The 19667-nt window shown below is 43.9% G+C and overlaps 1 pseudogene; it reads left to right on the top strand.

Moving 5' to 3' along the window:
• The window catches only part of LOC117553508, a 159070-nt pseudogene that overhangs the window by 105435 nt on the left and 33968 nt on the right, over positions 1–19667 (top strand).

Below are 19667 nucleotides of genomic sequence, written 5' to 3' on the forward strand. Positions count from 1 at the left end.
AAATCCAGAAACTTCGAGCAGAGATCAAGAGCACCTGGGGGATGGGGGGGATCAAGGGGGCGGAGAAGCCGGTTTATGGTTGAGAACAGCATTCTCGGTTGGGATTGTTGGATGCCAATGAGGGTGGAGTAGTAGGAAGACCTAGCCAGGGAGAGGGCTTCTTTGTAGACCTTTACATGGTCCTGGTATGCTTCGCGGTGGACAGCGAGGTCAGTTCTTGTTTTGAGTCTCTCTAGCCGACGACCAGAAGCCTTCAGGGCGCGGAGTTCAGTGGTGAACCAAGGGGCCGAACGGGTGAAGGAGACAGTCCGGGTTTTGAGGGGGGCTAGAGAGTCAAGGCTGAGGGATAGAGCTGAGTTGTAGCGAGCAACCAGGCCATCCACAGTGGTGGTAAGGGGAATGGAGGCTAGGTGGGCTGCTATCATGCTGGTCAGGGCTGGTGCACTCAGTGATTTTGTGTTTCTGAATGTGATGGTGCGTTTTGCACGCTGAGTGGGCAGGGGGACAGGAACAGTAAAGAGTATGGCAAGATGGTCCGCAACAGCTAGGTCCAGGCACTGGAGATGGGAGGGAGGGGTGCCTATAGAGCACACTAGGTCCAGCGTGTGACCTTTGGTGTGGGTGGGACCTTGGACGTGCTGTGTGATGTTGAAGCAGTCGAGTAGTGTGAGAAATTCAGAGGCAAAGGTGCATGTACTAGAGTCGACATGGATGTTAAAGTCACCAAGCAGTAATGTGGATGGAGACCTGGAGCAGACACAGATGAGCAGCTCAGCGAACTCAGACATGAAGATGGCGGAGGCTTTGGGGGGGCGGTATATGAGGACAACCTGTAGCTGTGATAAACCAGCCAGAGAAAAGGCGATACACTCAAAAGAGGTTGTATTTACCACAGCTAGTTGTTTTATCGGGATTTCTGCTCTGTGGATAACAGCCAGCCCACCACCCCGACCCAGGGAGCGGGGCTTCTGTCGGTAAATATAGCCTGGGGGTGTGGCTTGGTTTAAGGTGAAAAAGTCTTATTGATTTTGCCAGGTCTCCGTTAGGAAAACAAAGTCCGTTTTCCTATCAGTGATGATGTCCTGAATGAGTGGTGCTTTATTATTGAGGGAGCGGGTATTCAGCAGCATGAATGTGGGGGCGTTGCTACTGGATGCTGGTGGTGTGAGCAGAATGACACGGTCGACACAAACCAGGGCCTTCAGATTGCCAATGCACGTGCGAGGTTTGTTGTGATGATGTAGCGAGGCAGGGACGGTGCGCGCGCAGGACCAGCTGGAGAGAGGCTCCGACCCAGCGACAACAAACCTACGCCGAGAGCCTCTATGGATGTACTGGGGTCTGCTACGTAACAGCCCAAACTTGTTGAGGACTGCTAAGCGTAGAGGTTGCATAATACAAGTATTGAGAGTAACCAGTTGTGCGGTGGAGTATTTCAGCATCATAGAGCCGGTGGTATGGTAGCACGATGCTACGTTAGCTGAGAGCCAACTGGGAGAGGGTGGTCCCAACCAAGCGGCTACCCACTCCGGGATGGATTTGAATGTGTCGTGGAACAGAACTCTCAGCATGGACAGCACAGAGGGGGTGAGACGGGTGAGGACGGGTGATCCAGATATGTTCTGAGGAGGGTAGCCGAAGCCCCAGCCGTTGAGATGGAGCGGAGCTAACCCGCACCGGCGGGCAGCAGTGGGTTTGTCGAGCACTCAGTGGTGATGTTGGCACAGGGTAGAGTCGGCAATGAGTGATCGAAAGTCGGCGACGGGTAGTCCAGAGTCGGGGCACGCAGGGAAGGCAGGACAGAGCAATCCGTCGGAGATGACAGGAAAGCAAAGAACACCGAGCCTGGAGCCGGAGTAGCTGCTACAGCTAACTGCTACAGCTAGCTACAGGAGCTGGTGTAGCAGCTGCTGCGTACAGGTAAAAGATCAGAGGAATTGGGTGTAAAGACGTGTTCACATAAAACGTGAAGTATGAGATACACGGCTGAGTAAGAGGCCGACAGTTAGAGCTGGCAAAAGACAAACAAACAAAAACACTACTAGGTGTAGCCGGAGAAGCGGCGAACAGTCTACGCCAGCGTCCTCTCACGACCACGAGAAAAAAAGAAGTGAATAGTAGGCGCCCATCTAACGCGTTCGCTTTTAACGGCGAAGGTAATGGCGTCAACGTCAGGTTAAGCCTAAGAGCTAGCTCTTTATCCAAAAAACTCTCATCGGCTCCAGAATCTACAAGTGCCCCCTGTTCAATAACCTGATTACCTTCACATAGCATAACTTGAGTTAATGTGCGTGGAGGGAAGTCAAAAAAGTCCGATTGGCTCACCAGTGTCTTCCCTTTCACCGGCGAGCCTGTTCTTTTACTGGACACATGGCTTGTTGATGACCCTGTTGACCGCAGTAGAAACATCTTGCCTCCACTAGGCGGCGACGTCGTTCCTCCGGTGAGATTCTGGCCCTGCCGAGCTGCATCGGCTCCTCCGAGTCAATGGGGGGCGCTGTGGCCTCTGAAGCAGGTGACGAGCCGAATGATGTCCTCCGGACAGGATGAACAACTGTTGAGAACCCTCTGGTTCCGCTGGACGAAACGGCAGTCTTCTTTCTTTCTCTATCTCTCTCACAGATGCGATTGTCAATCTTAATAGCAGCCGCTACCATACTTTCTAAGTCTGTGGGAGGATCCATAAGCAATAAATGATCCTTAATTTTCTCTGATAGTCCGTTCCGAAATATGTCCCTTAACGCTGAATAATTCCAATCGCAATCAATAGCCATAGTGCGGAACTCAATTGCATAATCCGCCACTCGGCGTTGATTTTGCTGAATGTATGTCAAATTCTGTGCGCTCTCTACAGCTGGTGTGTGATGTGCAAACACTCTTTTAAACGAGTGGATGAACTGAGAGACAGAGTTGCAAGTTGCATAATTTTTCTCCCACTCCGCCGCACGGCCGGACAGATGAGAAATGATAAATGCAATCTGAGCATAATCAGAGCTATATATGTAGGGCATTAACTTAAAGTGTAGATCACACTGAGTCAGAAAGGATCTACAGTCATTGGAATCTCCGGAAAACTTATCTGGAGGGGCCAAGCGAGGCAACGGGACAGCATGAGATCCAGGAAGCGGCGCCGCTGTAGTAGGAGGGGCTGCCAGCTGTTGAGGATGAGCCGCAGCATCAGGTAATGCCGGAGCAGTGGCACCGGCGTCCAGGCGTGCCAGCACACGATGCACCGCCTCCGCCATGTCGCTGATTTGGGTGTTGACCGAGGCTTGGAGTCCATGTTGCTGCTCCGCCAGGTCCCTCACTGCCTGGTGTATGACAGAGAACTTCTCCTCATGATGGTGTAGACGTTCGCCCTGAAGTCGTATCGCTGTTTTAACTGGTTCTGCATCTGCTAATTCCATGTTTTGGCCAGATTGTACTGTTAGGGCTGTACAAGGGCGTGGAATCAAATGCACGATGCAGAGACAAACAAAGTATCAAAATAAAGTGTTTTAATGTAGACAGGTCATAACACACTGAATACATAAAGCAACAAAACAAAAACTACTAATACACTAATCTAACTCTATGGACGATAACTCTATGGACAATGACAAAAGGATCTTACGCTGGAAGGCTTGGAACACACAAGACAATCTGGCAACGAGACCGGGGAAGACGAGAACTATATATACTAGACAGACAACACCAGGTGAAGACAATTAGACAATCACAACAGTGGGAAAACAGACAAGGCAGGAAACGTACTTTAGACACATGAGGGTAGACAAGACTATCAAAATAAAACAGGAACCTATCTAAACACATAACATGAAACCTAAACTAGGGAACAATCTTAGCAGAGCCGTCTACGCACAACAATAACCTCCTTTAGCTTAGGAACCACTGGACCTCCCTTGACGAAAGGAGAGGAGACAATGCTGCCCCACAATGCATTGCAGCCGCAGCATTTGCCGTCACTCAACAGTCGGCCGTTCACGGAAACAACCGATTATGACCGAGAAATTATATCGTGAACGTTACGGTGCTTATTAAGCATTTTAAAACGAATGTGGTAAGTTTCCAAACTGCTTTGTTTTGAATCAGTATTATAATCAAAAAGAGAAATATGAACGTTAGTTTTTACTGAAATAATCAAATAAAGTCAACATTTCACAGTCTTTACTGAGCTGTGCGGAGTTTGTTCAACTTTTAAAAGATGTTTGAATGGTGATATACACAGTGATAGATGTTAAGGACTAACGTTTATAATAAATACATTTGTATTGATTTTAAGATATTTTCATAGTTCATACAATCATACGTATTGGGATCATTTGTATTAATGTGGACCGGAGGGAGAGGGTGACGAGCATAAGTTTCACTTTCCTTTTTTATTTAAATTCCAACTTTGGTCATGAAGAATATGTTTCTCTATTGTCCACGTTCATAAAGCATAAAACAACAGCATCAGAGCACGGTGCAGAGTCTCTAGATGAGTTTACAGTAGTCCCTCGTTCTTATTAAACATCCATGTTGTAGTCCGCTGTATAGAAAACTGTAGTTTCCATAGCTTCCCCACAGCAGCAGATGCACATTCATGACGTCCAGGGCTGGACTGGCCATCTGGCATACCGGGCATTTTCCCGGTGGGCCGACGTGCCTTTTGGGCCGACACGTCATTTTTTTTTTTTCTGAAGTCCCGGCCCATAAGATTGGCCCTCTGTTTAAATGTTTTTAATAATTGACACTGGGCCGGCCCAATCAAATCTTTAATCACCTCCCCCTTTGGCCGCTCGGTGTGCATCATTACATCACGCCCCCAGGAGGTGAGCCGGCCGTTGAAGCCAAACTGCCTTTTTTTTCGAGAAAAAAAAAAGTTCGAGTTAGAAATGGAAAAGGCGAAGGCGAAGACGAAGGCCAAGCGAAAAGGGGGAGCCGAAAAATTGCGGGCAAGAAAAAAGCAGGCCCTTCGTGCTGATGCTGACGCTTGTGTCAAAATAACCGACATGTTTAGTACAGGTGCAGGTCCATCTTCTTCTAACCCGTGGCCGATATTGGTGGTGAGGAAGATGAGGGAGAGAGATCAGCGCGAGTGGGGAGAGGGAGGAGAGCGAGGAGAACTCGCGGTAAGCAGAAGCTAAGAAAATTAGGAAAAGATTATTATTAAGGTTATGATACTCTGTAGTTCTGGAACCCATTAATATCCCCTTGATGAAGCACTAATAAGACAAATATTATAAGAGAAACATTCGTTAGCCTACAAGCTAGTAAGCTGTCTTTTTTAGGTTTTCCCTGGCAAGTTAAAATATAGCTTAATGGGACTCTGATACGTTGTCTCATTGAAAGTTAACCAACATTAATGAACAATTACTGTCAGCTGGCAGCTTGTTTTGTTTAGTTTATTTACTTATTTGGTTATAAGGGCAACAGTGGTCTTTTGGGACCTGAAAAATGTTTGTATAGTCAGCTTTTTGTGGTAGTTTTGATTGACAATATATAGAATGAATAATATAGAAATAGATAAAAAATGGAGGCACACATGTAGTTTTGACCATTAACTGTGTGGTATTGTTATGTCAATGCCTATTTGTATGGACCTCTATCAGGGAATCCATTCATTCTGTATCATTGTGTTGAGCCAGGTCGCATCCCCAGAGGAGGAGAGTGAGGAGAGCAAAGAGCAGGAGGACATAGATTACTTTGCCCGCCCCGAGCCATCTATGTTACAGATGTTTTTAGAACAGCACCCACAACAACATACCAGAAATCCAGTTGTGCAGAAGGTATTCACCTGTAAAGATGGCACCAGCAGAAAGTGGCTTACATATTGCAAGGGACGTCATATGTTGTTTTGTTTTGTATGTCTGGCATTTGGGAAGAGGACTGACACTGGCACATTTATAACTGGAATGTCAGATTGGAGGCACGCACACCAGCGTACAGAGGAGCACGAAAAGAGCATTACACATTCAACCTGTGCTGAAGCTTTTTTCTTACGGTGCTCTAAAGCAGACATTGAAAGCATGTTTGCTGGCAGTCAGATGTCCGCTCATAGGGAACAAGTCCGAAAGAGACGTCAGGTTTTGGAGCGTGTGGTGGATGTGGTGAAAGTGCAGGCAGGTGGAGAATGAGGGAACATATGCTAGCTGACAACACCGTGGACCATGGTAACTTTTTGGAGCTCATCCTTTTATTAGGAAAGTATGATGTCTGCTTAAAAGAGCATCTGGATGATTGCGTAGAGAAGAGCAAGAAATTGCACCAATCCAGTGGAACAAAAGGTAGAGGGTCTCTCATCACCCTACTCTCCAAAACTACTGTTAACTCCATAATAGAAACTGTTGGTAGTCTAATCAAAGAAAGTATCTCCAGTGATGTCCAGAAGGCCGGAATGTTTTCTGTTCAGCTGGACACAACACAAGACATAACTTCTCAGGATCAGTGTTCAGTAATCTTAAAATATGTCAATGAGACTGTGCAAGAGAGGCTTGTGGCTTTAGTGAAGTGCCATGCATCCACCGGACAATACTTTGTGAACTTGCTCTCAGAGGTCTTAGAGCATCTGAAACTGGACAAGGGCATGTGTATAGGTAATGCAACAGATGGAGCATCCAATATGCAAGGCCGGTACAAAGGATTTTCTGCACTGATGACCTCCCAGTCACCCACTCATGTCCATGTGTGGTGCTATGGTCATGTTCTTAATCTTGTCCTGGCTGAAACTACCCAAACTGTCATCGAATGTGGAACACTTTTCAACCTAATCAATGACATAGCAGTGTTTATCAGGGAGTCATATCAGAGGGTCAATCTGTGGGAGAAACAAGCCCAAGAAAAGATGCCGATGACTCATCCTGTAGACTCATCTGGTCCTATCTCTATTGTGTTGTCATAGAAAGGGGAGGCAGGGCACTATAGGGTCCCCCCCCCCCCCCTAAATTCACTAGAAATCATAATTTAAGGGGTTATTACATTGCATTTAGCTGAGGCTTTTATCCAAAGCGACTTACAATATGTCCGTTCCACCAGGAAGACACAACCTTGAAGAAAACAAAATCATATAAGTATATCAGGTTTCATAGAGCCAAACATTTCAAGTGCTACTCAACTGGCTTTAGATAAGCCAGTCCTTTATTAGTATATAAGTGCTTTGTTAGTAATTATATCGCTCGAAGTGGAGTCGAAAGAGATGAGTTTTCAGTCTGGAAGATGTGTAGGCTTTCTGCTGTCCTGATTTCAATGGGGAGCTCATTCCACCATTTTGGAGCCAGGATAGCAAACCCACGTGTTTTTGCTGATGGGAACTTGGGTTGGCCTACCTGCCTGTCAGCCTTCCATCTGTGCACAAACTTATCTCGTGCCCTCATTGGTCATGTGCGCGTTCGTGTGTGTTGGAGGAGTGGCTCTGTAAGGAAGTCTGAAGTTGGTGCATCATGGCATGTGGCTCATTAAAAAATAAGTACAGCTATTATCTCCCTCTTGTATAACTGGTCGGCCCCACCTGCAGCAGGTAAATCAGGGTTGCCAACTCTCACGCATCTAGCGTGTGACACACGCTTTCACTCTCAATCTCACGCTCTCACGCTGCCCAAACTATTCTCACGCCAAAAACAAGATGAACCGGTGATCGTTTTTGGTTGGTTATTTACAATGTTGAGTTGACAGCTGCTCAAGCTGTTGATCCGCTCCCTCCCCGCCTCCACCACCATCAGACCCCCCTGCTCGGTCACTGTTCGCTTTGTGAGAGGGTTTGAAGGTCTAATTTCTAATGATTGATAGTTACACATACTTGTTGTATGTATTAGTTTAGTTTGCCCCTGGTACGTAAAAAGGATAATAATAGCGTTTTTTTAAAATTATACTGAGTTATTCTTCTTGTCAGGAACCGCTGCTATTCGTTTGTTTTATGGATTTGGGCCGGTCTGGGTCTAAATGCCAGGGCCGATTTGCTGTCCCAGTCCAGCCCTGATGACGTCCGCTGGCGCATCATAAACACGTCGGATAGTGAAAGTGCATTCGGATTCTCTAAAGTACCGCAGTCTCTTCTCCTAAGTCCTTTTTAATTCTCCTATCCACTATCCCTTAACCCCATGACGTTTCACTCAGAGGTCAAGGAATAGACGATAGGGTTAGACGTTAGGAGCTGATTTTTTTGGATTATCGGAACGCAACCCTGGACTCACACCTGACATCATGTCCAACTTCCGGCCCATCTCAAATCTCCCCTTTCTGTCAAAAATACTTGAAAGTGTCATTGCCTCACAGCTAAAATCCCACCTCAGCTCCAATGACCTCTGCCATTTCAATCCGGTTTCCGATCAAAACACAGCACAGAAACAGCTCTTCTGAAAATCACAAACGACCTCCTCCTCTCCTCTGACTCCGGCAACCTGAACATCCTCATCCTCCTCGACCTCACCGCAGCATTCGACACCATCAACCACACCATCCTGCTGTCCCTCCTCGAATCATCACTCAACATCACCGACACTGCACTCTCCTGGCTGAAATCCTACCTCACCGACAGACATCAGTTTATCAACATCAACAACTGCACCTCCTCCACTGCTCCTCTGTCCCAAGGCGTCCCCCAGGGTTCGGTGCTTGGCCCCCTCCTCTTCATCCTCTACATGCTCCCCCTTGGCAAAATAATTAGTCGCCACAACCTTCAATTTCACTGCTACACCGATGACATCCAGCTTTATATCTCAACAAAAACCATCACCCCCACAACACACTCCACTCTCACCAACTGTCTCTCTGAAATAAAAGCATCTCCCCCCCTCACATCCGCAACCTCGGAGTCATCTTCGACAGTCAGCTCAAATTCAACCACCACATCAATCACATCCAGGACCGCCTTTTTCCACCTCAAATTATTTGACTTTAACTTTAACTATATATTTATTTGTTATTCCTTTCTTTTCTTTTCACTACATCTGTAAAGCGTCTTTGAGCACCTGTAAAAGCGCTAACAAAATAAATCTATTATTATTATTATATAGGAAGCAACGTCATAATATAAATATTCTGTTTGATTTGAAGTCTATTTTTTGAAACTGTTCCAAGTAGGTATTTTCATTAAGGTGTTATTATTATATTATCTCTGAAATCTGATTTGAAGCTTGTTAGCTATCAATTCACATTGTAACTGTCAGCTGGACTCTCTTAACTCCAAACTGAATTATACACAGCTGATGAATTCAATATAAGACTGCACAGTTGATTCTCTCATTACAAGGCCTCATGCAGTAAGATTTTCCAATCCTCCCTTGTCTGTACATCAGTGATTATTAGCGGGTAATAGGTGCTTAAATTGTTTTTGCATGGGACTATTTATCAGCGTTTGATTCTTATTTTGTTCTTGTTTTGACTATTATTGATGTTCAGGTCTCCCAACACAGCTCTGCTGATCAAAGATGAGACCCGTAATGTGTTCTATGAGCTGGAGGACCCGCGGGACGTTCAAGACCGCTGCGTAATTAAGATTTACTGCAAAGAGCCCATCTACGGCACCTACCCCGGACACCAACACCCACACCTGGCCAACGGAGACCTGCGGGTAAATATTCCGGAGTTAAATTGTGTTTTTCTGCTTCACTGAGTTACCCTTACTTTAAAACATTTGGAGAAAATTGTCTTTTCAGACTCAAAAGTGTTGGGATACCCTGCGTTTCTCTTTTTTAAATCATATTAAAGTTAAAAAAAAATTGGTCTTGGACTGGCCAAATAAATCCTTGGACAGGGATTGGACATTTTTCACATTTGTCACTACTTTTAGATAAACTAAATAATTGCCAGATTGGTAAATAATGAAACAAATTGTCTTTAGCAGCCATACTCACCGAGTTTTACATTTCCAATACTTTTCATTGCATAAGGTTTTAACTATGATGCCAAAACTGATGAAGAAAATTATCCAGCTTCAGTCTTAGTCACCTTTTTCTTAATTAATTTCTTAATTTCTCTTCATTAACAATTCACTCTCTGTGCAGCTGGCTTGTGACTCATAGTCTAGGAAGCGAGACAAACACGTTCTCTTTCTGGCGTTTAGGCTGATAGCAGCCGACTAAATAATCATACTTAATTCATTCACCCACACGCCAGTATCCATCTCCCACAAATCACTGACATTATTTATTTTCTGTGTTTTCAAACACAAGTTTGCTTTACAGAATGTGTCCAAGCATACATTAGTCTACATTCCCTGAGAGTGAATGATTCATGTGACCTTACTTACTCCAGCACTACTGTTCCTGGATCAGTGCCAGTCCTTCACTTCCAGTGCTGACTCGGCTGAATGCCGGCAGAATGTAAAATAGCGTAAACACTTTATTTGAGGTCCAAATCATCTGATCGTAGTAGTAGTTGGTACATTAAAAGTTGATTAAACTTACTGAATGTAATGTTTTTTAACTAAGATCAGGACAAAACACTTTCCAACATAATTGTTAATTGTCACCCGTGTGCACTTGGAAGTGAGGAGAAGATTGGCCATTGCAATAGCTCAGCTTGCCAAACTAAATAAGATATGGAATCGTAAGAACATTTCCCCTGCCAGAAAAATTCAACTGATGCACTCACTGATTATATCCATTGCCCACTGTGGATGCGAAACTTGGACATACAACACAAATATGGGAAAGAGAGTAGACGCCTTTTGAAAAGCATTGCTACAGGAGGAGCCTCGGGGTGACATGGCAAATGCACCGTACAACAACTCTGTGAAACAGGAGATACAGACACTGGCAGGGTTTTTCGAACCGCTGACGAAAACTGCCAGACTGCGAAAGTCACAGTGGTTTGGACACATCACAATAACCAACGGGTCGCTAACAAATACCATCATGCACGGTGTAGTTGACGGAAGAAGAGGTCGAGGAACATGGATTATAAAGAGAACAGGATACACCGTTGGAAGCGGGCCCTCGTAATTCCTATGAAAGTTGCTGGGCTGTGCCTCTTGAGAGCAATAGTACCAATATGTTGGCCCATAGAGCATGTGCAGTTTAGCTTTCCCTTAAGCCCCGCCTCCAATCTCCCGTTCTCCGCTCAGTCTGATTCATGGAGAGGTAAAATAACTCTGATTTACATTTTTTTTTCCAATGTTAGCCAATGGCAAAAAGTATTTTTGGGCCCAATGATGTCACGGGCTGACACGGAAGGTGGTGGAGTGCATTAGACTGGCGGATGATCGGGATGTTTGGAGACGGGTGGTGATGTCATCGAAGAGCCCCAACCTAACCCTGACACCCATGTGCACATACGTACCATTACAAGGCGCTAGCTAGCTAAATAGCTATGTCCCCCCCCCCCCTAACTTTTCTATTAGAAACTTTTGGTGCAGCTTTCTAAATTGAGCCAATTTAAAAAACGCTTTTCAAAGTACAAAACAAATACAAGAACAGAGACGTTCTGCAAATAAAGTAGATGTGCTGCCGGAAAGCCAAAACAAATACATTTTATTTTTTTATAAAAGAGCATCACATTGGAGTGTAGTTTCTGTGTTTGTGTTGACTTCCTGCACCAACTTTTCCATTTGCAGCACATTTACAATATATTCGTTTTGGATTCTAGTATCTTTGTTATTTTTAATTGGAAAATTCCCAGGCTGCAGCACGTTTCTTGTAATAGTTCTGGCCGTGGTGGTATAAACAATATTTTGAAAGTAAGAGCTGTTTGAAGACTGTTTTGAAGATTATTTTTTTCTTCCTTTGTCTTCGTACCGGTAACATCCCTCCTGTTCAGTAGCTGAGCTCTTATCAATGCGCCACAAAAGGATGTTATCTTAATCTATCAGTGAGCTGCTGGCAAATTAAATATTTAATGTGGCATTATGCTGATAAGCATGATTATTAACAATGAATGCATTTAATTAAAGCTGGGAGAAAAACAAACCATTTGCAGTTGATAGACAGAGCGTCTGATGTCACTCAGCGCTACTTTTTTCTGCACAAGACCTCGCATTTTTCTGCCGTCTAATTACAGTGCCATTATGGAAATGAGAATGCAGCAATTTAAAATGTTAGAGAATGCTGCTTTTATAGAATAAAAATAAATTATAAACCAGATAAATTGTGACTTGTGTAGTTCACAAAATAACTTTGCATGCTAAGCAGCTGAGATGGAGTGTTGTCGTCAGCGGGGCTTTTTTTACCACATTTTTGTTGCCGTCAATCAAACACCCTGGGGTTTTATTGTTTGTCAATGCTTCTCTGCCTGCTCCTATTCATGATACACTGCTGCCCTGCCAATATTTTAGAGGTCAGCTGTTCGCCCCGTTAGGTCAGTCGTTGTGTTCATGTTGTCCACGGCTCTATAGTTTTTCTAGCGTTTTACAGCCTTATCAAACAACAGGCTTACCTTGAGTTACGTGTGTGAGGTACATGGCAACTTCCTTTTTTTTTTAAATATACTTTTTATTTATTGGTTTATTTTATTAAAGAGATGCACTTTGTTCAGAATATAAACTCATATTTTTACATACAGTATAAACAAATCACAACAGAAAAAAAAGAGCAAAATTAAACAAAGAAGAAAGCATTAATATATTCAAAGTTAGATTATAGCTGATAACAAAGTAATTGCTCATACAGTTTATTTGTTGTCATAGTTCGCCACAATAGATGGATGATTTTGCACATTCATACACGCTTACATACACATGTTCATAGACTTTCTTGTAGAGAATAAGAAAACATACTTAGTACTTTAGCCCCTTTCTAAAATCATTAACATTTGTGTTTTAGTTTTTGCTATATTCAAACACTGCAGTTTCTAGCATCACCAAGGTGAGTGACTAGGACATTGTGTGTGTGAGAGAGCTTATTGAACCCCAGCCAGCAGATCACAGATCCCCTGATTGCAGCCCACAAAAGCATGACCAGGATTACTGCCGTCCATCCAGCCGGGTCCCGAGGACAGGCTGTGGTTAAGGATCAGATTGATTGTCAGATTTTTGCTCAGCGGGAGAAAGGCCACAGCACAAATGTTCCCAGAGCGTACCTGCGATAGACGTCTTCTTCAGGGGTCTTGGAGGTTGAATGAAATGTCTTCTGTTAAGGGACGGTTTTAGATGCGAGGCGGTTGCTAAGATACAAGATGGAAGATGATGGCACTAGAGTCATTAGTCTGCTGCGAGGCTGTCCATGGGGTGTTGTTGTAAGAGGCCTAAGGGTTATTATGTGGAAATATTGGCTTTACCATTTGCACCGTCTCCAGGAGATGGCTTTGTGCGTCATAAGCAATTACAGCAATGTCTTCTTTTGTGTCTTCCTCACTGGATCTATTACTCTTGGCCGGTATACCCTTCGACATGCGTTCACTTACATTCTCCGTTCTGCTCCGCTTTGTTTGTGCCTTCCTCTCTGAAAATGTGAGATTGATGCCAAAAGATAATTCCATCATGCTCGGTCCGTCAATAAGCCATCAAGTGAAACTCAAAATGCAGACTTTCCTGTCAATCTTGAAACTGCATCAATGAAGTGCTGTAAAAAGTTACAGTAAACTGCACTGGGAACGTTTTACTGACTACCCGCCAGAACATTTCTTGCTTTTCCTGATATAAAAGTACAAATTCAAATAGATTTTGAAGGGTAAGTCATCATGTACAATTTCATCAGTGCTCATCAAGCATTATCAAGCAACTCCTTCTGATTTATTTGAACCAACTAAAGACCATCCTAAATGTAACACAGAAGATCATTAATGTTGGGAAGGGTCATACAATTATTGTAATACTAGAGTAAAAGTACAACTAAAGTAAGTTATGTTCAGACTAGGCCGGTCGCAATGGCTCACAATATATTTTTCCAACAATATTTGCACTAAATGAAACAATTTTATGCCACTGATATAATTATAATGTAAAATCATAAAAATGCATCTGCACCCTTTGAAATAGCAATGACAATTTATTCTGAATAAAGTAAAATAAATATCCATAATCGGTTTAAATTAGAAATAAACACCCAAAGAAAAAATTAACAAAAATCTCACTGTGTTAACAAAAATGTCACTTTAAAGGTCCCATGTCGTGCTTTTCCGGTTATTACCCGTCCCCTTGTGTGTTATGTAGCTTTTTCTGCATGTAAACGGTCTGCAGAGTCACAAACCCTCAAAGTACACCCTGTAGGGAGTAAAACTCTAACACAGAAAATACCTGTCTATGCTGTCCCAGAACGCCTCGTTGGAGATTTTTCTTTTTCCATTTTTTTCTTGCTGGGTACAGTGACGTGACAATACCCAAATGTAAACCCAAATTTGGACCAATCCGTGGAGCTCCTCACACACACACACACTCTCAGCGGCAACACTGTGACGCGCTGGGGGGGGGGGTGCTAGTCAGAATTCTGACTTTAATCTCAGAATTCTGACTTTAATCTCAGAATTCTGACTCTTTTCTCAGAACAAAAAAAAATTCTGACTTTAAAGAAAAAAGTCAGAATTCTGAGATTAAAGTCAGAATTCTGACTTTTTTCTCCGAAATTTTTTAATGTTTTTTTGTTCTGAGGAAAAAGTCAGAATTCTGAGATTAAAGTCAGAATTCTGAGATTAAAGTCAGAATTCTGAGATTAAAGTCAGAATTCTGACTTTTTTCTCAGAACAAAAAAAACGTTTTTTTTTCAAATCCTCCCATAAAAAAATCATGTGGCTCTAATCCTCTTCTGTAAGTAACAGCCAGTGTTGTAGTCAAGTCACCAATTTACGAGTCCAAGTCACTCTCGAGTCACCACTCTTCGAGTCCGAGTCACCAAGGGAGAGTTGTAGTCGAGTCCGAGTCCAAGTCCGAGTCACCCAAGGAGTGTCCGAGTCGAGTCCGAGTCATCATTACCTGTGTTCGAGTCCGAGTCCGAGTCACCCAAGGAGTGTCCGAGTCGAGTCAGAGTCATCATTACCTGTGTTCGAGTCTGAGTCCAAGTCCGAGTCACCTAAGAAGAGTCCAAGTCACAAGTCTTCATGTATTAATCTTCGTGGATATATGTGTTGAAATGTAGCTGCTCCTCTACATTGCTTTTATCCTGTCATGTTATACTAATCTGTCTATTGAACTGCTGTGAAGCGAGTTTGGCTACAATTCTTGTAATAGGTGCTATACAAATATAAAGCTTATTACTAATATTAATATTATTATTATTATTATTATATATAAATAAACTATATTTAAAATGAGTTACCTTTTAGAGAAATGATTATATTTGTATGCCAATATTTTCCTATGGTAAAGTTTTCGTTTTGTACTTTTATTTTGATAGTAATAAGATCGGGACTCTTATTTTGAAGGAACTTTTACCGGTTAAATCGGTTTACTGATAAATATTTAGCCCCAGAAAGCACATGGCTACTTAGCATGCAAAATTACGTCATTCTGCATGTTAAGTAGCCATGTGCTTTCGTGTTAGGCTGAATCTTTATTTATTGATTAGATCACGTTACTCTGATGATAGTGTTCAAGACAGCCTATATGTCTGAACTCGATCCTTAGAGTAATGTGTTACGGAGCCTTCTCTTCAATCTTGTTTCCACATAACGAGCATTTTGCGCTGCTCTTTTCCAATGTGGAAGCAGAATGTGTGAAAGCATACAGCACGATGCGGTGTGTGTCTCTAGACATCTTTAGACTGGAATACCAGGCCCAGTACGTGAACTCGCCTCGCAGGTGCACACGCCAGGATAGAGGACATCAGACTCCAGAGAACATTTTCTCAAGTCGGAGCGTCAATGTACAACCTAACCCTAACCGAGTCATCGTGGGGGAGAAAATTCACGAGTCCGAGTCCAAGTCAGCTTACTCGATAATTCATGAGTCCGAGTCCAAGTCATCGTGCGCGAGAATTCACGAGTCCAAGTCCGAGTCGCGTCAATCAGTGCGCGAGTCCGAGTCGAGTCCGAGTCGAGTCACGAGTCCCGAAAATCGGCACTCGAGTCCGACTCGAGTCCGAGTCCAGCAACACTTGGTTGAACCCGGTGCTGCAGAGGATGAATTGATAATGTGATGGTTGTGACTGAGATAGTGGAAACATGACAGTAGCGTGTGTTCTCTGGTGATTCCACAGAGGGAGATGGTCTATGCCCCTCAGGACTCTTCACCCAACCGCCGCCTGAGCAACCCCCCCATGTCTTCCCAGCATTCCTCTTCCTCGGCCTCCCCTCAAGGCTCCCCGTCCCGCACCCGCCTCCTCTACAGCGGTGGCGGTCGGCCATCTTCCTACGCCGGGCCGGCCCACCACACCCACTCCCTGCCCCACCCGCACCAGCAACCACACTCCCAGTCCCACCACTCCTCCCCCCACCAGCAGCCCCAGCTCCACCAGCCGCACCACACCCAGCAGGCCTGCTTCGCCTCGTCCAGCGCCATCCTGGAGCGCAGGGACGTGAAGCCCGACGATGAGGTGGGGGGGTCCAGGAGCATGGTGCTGCTGCGGGGAGACGACCGCGGGGGAGGGGGGATTTACGCTGACCCCTACTCTCTGGGCCCGGACCCGGGGAGGCTGAGTCTCGCAGGGCCTCACTCCCCTCTACCGGCCAGAGCCGACCCCTACGGCTCCCTGTACCGGCGAGGAGGAGGAGTGGGGGGAGGTGGGGGTGCAGGATCAATGCGATCACTCACCTCCTACACAGCAGCCGCTTTACAAGGAGAGCTGATGGAAAGCGGGGCCCTCTATAGACCCGGGGGACCGCTTTACAACGACGCCTACGCTGCGTCCATGTTGGCCATGGGGCTACGGGTGCCTCCCCCCTCTTCCCCACAGAAGATCCCCGACATGAGGGAGTCCTATGGGGGCACCATGCCCGGCCGGGGCTCCCCGGGCAGGCAGAGTTTGAGAAGGGACTCTGTGTCCTCGTCTGTGTTCGGGGACAGCCCCAAAGCGCGGGGCCAGGGCCCGGGGATGGGGCTCACCTCAGAGCAGCTCTGCCTGATGGCCGGGCCGATGGGGGAGGGAGGGGGCGGGGGGGGCTTCGGCTCAACTCTGCTGGTGAACGAGCCAGAGACCAGGTAGGGAGTATTTCTCAACACTTAATTCTGCATGCTGGTGTTCATTTGATCAGTTTAATTCTAACCAATGTTGCATGTTGATATAATCACAGTTAGTGTTAAATAATGTTTGTGGCGTCTAAGCCAAGGACTTTTATTTTCTGGATGAACATATTCAGTCATTGTTTTTGTTAGAAACTGCGAAATGTTCATGCTTTATGTTGTCCACACAGTAAAAAGGTGATACGCAGTGTTTTTAATTTTTAATGGGGTACTCTGATTGGCTACATATACATTATGTAAAGAATATGCATACACTTAGTAGCTTAAATTAAAAGTTAAACCCTTTGCCCAATACAACGCACCATCTTGCCATCTTTGTGTCTTGTTATGATCATCAGCTTATTGAGGCTAAAGCTAACTCATCTTAGTAAAAGCTGAGTAAGTCTGTTGACACTATCAGGCCAAAAAGTGCATGTGTATCGGCCAGGTGATTCTGTAAGCTTAGCGACAAAGTTCCTACTTTAGTACTGGACCTAGTGGGAAGAAATTATTGTTTTCATCCTTACAAATGTGAGGATTTTCTTCCTTTTCTTTGCATTTAATCCATTAGTGAATATTAACTGAAGTGGATTTTTTTTGGACTGAAAACAAAAGACATTTCGATAAATTACCCAACATTACAGAAACTCTGATGGACATTATCCGCAATTTGTTGACATTATAGTGTAAATGATTAATCAATTAATTTGGAAAATAATTAGTTAGTAGTTATTTAAAAAACAATTATAGTTGTTATATGGAACCCCATTTGACAACGTTTGTGCCTTTGTGCCATCAACTATCTTTTTTAGAGTAGTATATACTCCAGCAGAGCAGGATTATATCAAATGAAAGGCTGTGACATAGTTTAGATGACAGTTTCCTAATGTAGGGTTTTAAGCTCTCGGAGATCAGACAGTTAGCTGTGGGTCAAAGAAACAACAACAAGGCTTGTGGGAGATTTACTTAACTGAGCATGGCAATTCTATTTAAATAATTGATTTATTTCTACAATTCATACATTCTGTTGTGAATCTAGTGGTTCTAATGCATGTACTTTTGAGGGTATAACCATAATTACATATATGACATATTGTCCAGTACGTGTCATTATTCATTAGCTTTTTTTAACAAGTACAAACATTCATCTTGGAGCAGGATGAAAATCATACCAAAAGTCCTTTCTTCCACGTACAAATGGGGCTTAAAATGGGAATTCCTTGTACGATCTGAGGGTCTAAGGACAGAGGGTGTCGTATTGTCATACTGATATTCTGTACACACTGTGAAGACCACTGAGACAAATGTAACATTTGTGATATTGGGCTATATAAATAAACATTGATTGATTGATTGAATGTAGTTTGAACACTGGGAGGGTTTATTAATATTTATTAAGCATTATGGGATAGTATTTTATGTATGTGTCTGTATGGAACAGGGAGCGTATGGAGGCCATGGAGAAGCAGATAGCCAGCCTGACCGGGCTGCTGCAGAGAGTACTGAGCAGAGCACCTGAGGCAGAAAGCCCGTAAGACACACACACATACACACACACACACACACACACACACATACACACACATATACACACACACACACACAGTATGTTAAGACACTCTTTTTGTACAGACTGTTCTACATCTGCTACCTAATGCATTTTTCACTGATCGTTTTTATTATTGTATATAACACGTAGTAAAACAATTAGACCATGTGTATTGTTATACCTATTTTTGTAAAACTAGGACGTTTATTTACTGTTGGGCTTGTATCAAGTAGTTCAAAGCTTTAAATCTTTATTTATAACGTCAACATTCAAACTCTTAATCCGCATTCCAATAGAGTGCCACAGTGACGCATCCTAAAACCCGGAAGTAAACTCCTTCCGGTTCCTTAGACAAAAAACAATGCAATTTCTCGATAGGATTTTGGAAAATAGCTCGAAATAAGGTCTGTGGTTGACACAAATTGAAGAGACAGATCACGTTTTGTTCAGCCGGATAATCTCCACATGTTTACCCTACTTTTATAATTTTCGAATAATAAATATATCGATCATAAATCTATCGATTAGATTTATGATTAGAAAATTATAAAAGAAGGGTAGACATGTGGATATTATCCAAAATCCTATGGAGAAATTGCATTGGTTTTTGTCGAAGGAACCGGAAGTGGTAAAATGCTAACTTACTTCCGGGTTCTCATTCATAACACTCCGTTCGATGTCTCACTATGGGATGCGCCTCAACGCAATCCTGATTGGCTGGTGATCTTGACGTCTACGTCAGGGAATCCACCCACCCTTTAAGTAGCTTGCGCTACGTTGCAGCGTCATTCAAACACCTCTTCTCGCTTCAGAGCACATCTCGAATATCAGTAACCGGGCTAGCTTAACGGTCCACAGACTGAACCCAAGCTAACATTCGGTCGACGGGCGCTTGCCGGTTACTTTTTTGCTTTGCAGAAGAATTGAACAAATATTAACACACCAGTTAATATTGTAATCTGCCCTGCCGTTTTTTCTTTCGGAATAACGTTAAGGTTTGATTCTTTCTTCAAACAGTAACATACCTGTTGCTAGTTTATCCCTCCGCGCCGATGGTGTCAGCGAGCGAGGACGGACTCTTCTCTACCTCACACCAGAGGAGACGGAGATAAG

This window comes from Gymnodraco acuticeps, unplaced genomic scaffold, assembly GCF_902827175.1.
Source record: "Gymnodraco acuticeps unplaced genomic scaffold, fGymAcu1.1, whole genome shotgun sequence".
NCBI lineage: Eukaryota > Metazoa > Chordata > Actinopteri > Perciformes > Bathydraconidae > Gymnodraco > Gymnodraco acuticeps.